General features: G+C 38.7%; 1 pseudogene; it reads right to left on the bottom strand.

The window, feature by feature from the left end:
• Positions 1–3,905: 3,905 nt before the first annotated feature.
• LOC117799243 overlaps positions 3,906–4,271 on the bottom strand; it is a 1,158-nt pseudogene continuing 792 nt past the window's right edge.

The raw sequence follows: 4,271 nt of genomic DNA, 5'->3' as shown, positions 1-4,271 counted from the left end.
GAGATCATTTAAAGCACTAATTAAAGTATTCATGTCAGTTAAAAACCTGGAAATACTTTTGTGGTAATCTGGAATGTATACACAGCATTCTGTTCTTATGATACATTTTCTGTTGCATTCTTAAGGGTCCCACCAATGTCCTCCACTCTCTTCTCAAGTCCGGTGAGTATCTTTATGATAATGACCTTAAATTCTCTATCAGGCCTGTTAATTATATCTATTTCACTCAAGTCTCCTGCTGTGGCTTTGTCCTATTCTTTCATTTGTGACTTTTTCCTTTGACTCCGTGTTTGCCTAATAATACTCTGTGTCTGTTTCTATGTGTTAGGAAAGTCATATACACCTCTTGCTCTTGAAAGTAGTGGGTTTGACCTGCATTTTTTATGTGTTAGGAAAGTCATATATATCTCTTGCTCTTGAAAGTAGTGGGTTTGACCTGCATTTTTTTTTAAGATTTTATTTATTTATTTGACAGAAAGAGAGACAGCCAGTGAGAGAGGGAACACAGCAGGGGGAGTGGGAGAGGAAGAAGCAGTCTCCCAGTGGAGCAGGGAGCCTGATGTTGGCTCAATCCCAGGACCCTGTGATCATGCCCTGATCTGAAGGCAGTGCTTAATGACTAAGCTACCCAGGCATCCCTGACCTGCATTTTTAACTAGATGGTGCTGGCCCTCCTCACAGTGGACACACAGCTGGTGAAGAGAGTGGCTGGCAGTGGCGGGGTGGGGTTTCGGTGCTGCTGTTCTTCCTCCATAGGAAATGCATAATGGCTGTGGGGACTGGGCCAGCCAGGCTATTCTGCAAAGCATATGCAGGCTGTGGATGCCCTTTTAACAAGGTGTGGGCATTCTCTGCAGGAGCTAGGGAGGTGTAGTGTTGGCAAGGTTTGTGCATGTCTTCTGGAGGAGGGGATCTGCAGCACCCATACTGCGGCAGGCTGGCTTGAAGGGTAGGGCATAGTGTAAGCAAGTTAGGTAGGGAATGCTGGAGCAGTGCTGGTTCCTGCCCATGGTTGTGTGTTTATGATGAGGGGTGGGGAAGAGAAATGGCACCTGCTATCTCCTTTATTCCTAGAGATGTTCCTCAGAAATTCTGAGATTAGTAACTAACTCTTCTTCCCATAAGCTCCAGGCACCTTTCAAACTGTTGTTTCCAAGCTTTATCTCTGTGGGCTGCTGGCTGTGCTCTCTCTTTGAGGTCTGGGGCTCAGCTTCCTATTGCCCTCTGGGATCTCTCAGAGCTAAGCCTGCTGATTTTTTTAAAATTTTGTATTTAAATTCAATTTAATTAACATATACTGCGTTATTAATTTCAAAGATAAAGTTCAGTAATTCATCAGTTATATACAACACCCAGTGCTCATTATTTCAAGTGCCCTCCTTAATGCCCATCACCCAGTAACCCCATCCCCCCACCTTTCTTCCAGCAACCCTGTTTGTTCCCTATAGTTAAAGAGTCACTTATGGTTTGCCTCCCTTTCTGTTTTCCCCTTGTTTTACTTTTCCTTTCCTTCCCCTATGATCCTCTGTTTTCTTTCTTAAATTCTACATATGAGTGAAATCATATGGTAATTGTCTTTCCCTGACTGACTTATTTGATTTAGCATTAACACTCTAGTTCTGTCCATGTTGTTGAAGGTCCTTTTCTGGGTTATTTGCCCTTATGTAAGTGTTATCTAGTTATATCCCTGGGACAAGGTAAGTTTAGGGTCCTCCTACTCTACCATCTTTCCAGAAGTTATTAGCAAAATTTTTCAGAAGTATTTTGCTTTCTTCTGACAAATGCAGCTATATACATTCAATATTCTATCTCAGGGTTCTATCAACTCTCCAGTTTTCTATTCCATGGAACATTGTATAGATCCACTACAGTTATGGTATAATGCTGGTGGACCTGGTGAGAAAGAAGTGGCAAAATTCTTGATGCTTTTGTAAGTCACATGTATGCCAGAGAGCGGGAAGCATATTTCCCCCAAATACATGGACTTGCACCTTTGGGATAAATTCCAGGAGGCGAATGGTCTAGGGTAGATGCAGTGGTGTTTGAATTTACTGAGACATGTATAGATACTATGTGGAGAATTTGTTAGCTCCTATAGGTGAATCTCAGTGTAGATTTTTATGATTTAAAACAATGCTCTTCCATCCTCTGCAGCTTTCTTATAATAAGAAAACATTTCTGTAACACAAATTTGAAAAGATATATGCACCTCTATGTTTATTACAACATTAGTTATAATAACCAACATATGGAAGCAACCCATGTCCATCAATAGATGAATGGATAAAGATGTGGCATGTGTACACACACACACACAATGGAATACTACTCAGCCATAAAAAGGAATGAGATGTTGCCATTTGCAACAATCTGGATGGGCCTAGAGGGTAGGGTGCTGAATGAAGTCAGACAAAGAAAAACATGATTTCATTCATATGCAGAATTTAAGAAATAAAACAAATGAACAAAGAAAAGAGAGAAACAGAGAAATGGACAAACAAACAAAAACCAGACTCTTAAATACAGATAACAAACTCCTGGTTGCCAGAGGGGAGATGGATGGGTGTGTGGGTGAAATAAATAAAGGGGAATAAGATAGTTATAAAGTAAATAAGTGACAGAGATGAAAAGTACAGCATCTAGAATATAGTCAATAAGATGGTAATAACATATCTTGGTGATAGATGGTAGGCCACACTTATAGTGCTGAGAACTGAGTAATGCATAGAGATTTTGAATCATGTTGAATACACCTGAAACTAATATAACACTATATGTTAATTATACTTCAATAAAGGAATTTAAAAACAAAAAGAAAAGGAAGGAAGAAAGGAAGCAGAAGGAAGGAAGAAAAAAGAAAAGAAGAAAGAAACAAGAAGAGAAACAAACAAACAAAAGAAAAAAACATTTCTGGCTAGTTGCTAGAACTTAGTAGGGACCAAATACTTGAAGTTAGCACATAACATGAGGTCTGTAAGTATGAACTGAGTGAAAATCTGTAATGACTTTTAAAATAGTGATTCTCAACCCAAGATTATCTTCTCCAGCGACTGTTTTAAAAATCTATTGCAAGATGAAGTGATGTGAAGTAGAAACTAAGTGAAAAGTGGAATATACCTTGGCATTTATTGTTTCCAAACAAGGAAATAGTTCTTTACTCCCAACACCTGAAAGTCTACCTGACAGCTTCCTTTAATGTACAGTATTCTGTGTGGGAAAGTCTAGACATACTAAGGAGTTAATGCACTCTATGAAAATGAAAAAAACAAAAACAAAAACAAAAACAAAAAACCTCCAGCTTCCTTTATCTTCAATTAGGACAATTCTAAGCCACAATTTATAAAGTCCCCCAGTGGGCCATAACAGGCTTGAATTTCAGTTACATTTATCAACATAAGTGTCCTTCACGTCTTAGTCTCAATTTCCATGTCCTTAATGATGTTTCCAAAAATCAGCTTTCAAATAAACTACTGACAATCACTTTTTGTCTTTGGATCTTCTTCTGAGGGAGTACAACTTGGGTAACTAGATAGAGTTACTAGTCCTACATATATTTGATAGAATGATTCCTGGGATTCTCCAAAGCAAGTTTGCAGTTCATTTGGAAACTTATAGGAAGTGGAAAAGAAGTAATTATATCCTCCTATTATCAAAATGATAAAAATTTCAATTATAGATATTATTTAGTAGATAGTGATGCTGTCTGCTAAAATAACACATATTGTAGTGGATGCACAATTTCCATGGTAGCAAAGGTAATGAGTAAATGCTCTACAGAAGTAGATATCTATTCAATGAGGTAGATGTTATATCCAGATCTGGATGTGTTAAGTATCAGAAACCTAAGTGAAAATATTCAGTAGGCTGATGGATATATACTTTTAGAGCTCCAAAGCCAGATTCAATCAGAAGAATTTGATATAATGTCCCCATTTGTTCAATCTTTTTATGGCTATGTCTTTGTTCCATAATGTACAGATGGCAGGATTCAAGATGAGTAATAGCAAAGTCAACAATGAACAGGTATTTATCAATTGATGATGTGGGGAAAGGCCAGACATAGAGAAACATGCATGGAGTGAAAAAAAGAACCACCACAGTGATGTGAGCTGACAGAGTGACAGATGCTTTGGATAAGTCTCCGGAAGAATGTTTCCAGACAGTGACCAAAATGAAGATGTAGGAAAGGATTAGCAAGAAGAAGGTGCCCATGGGGCGCCTGGGTGGCACAGCGGTTAAGCGTCTGCCTTTGGCTTAGGGCGTGATCCCGG

This window comes from Ailuropoda melanoleuca, unplaced genomic scaffold (genome assembly GCF_002007445.2).
Source record: "Ailuropoda melanoleuca isolate Jingjing unplaced genomic scaffold, ASM200744v2 unplaced-scaffold4572, whole genome shotgun sequence".
NCBI classification, from domain to species: domain Eukaryota; kingdom Metazoa; phylum Chordata; class Mammalia; order Carnivora; family Ursidae; genus Ailuropoda; species Ailuropoda melanoleuca.
This window is presented reverse-complemented; position numbering and strand designations above follow the sequence as displayed.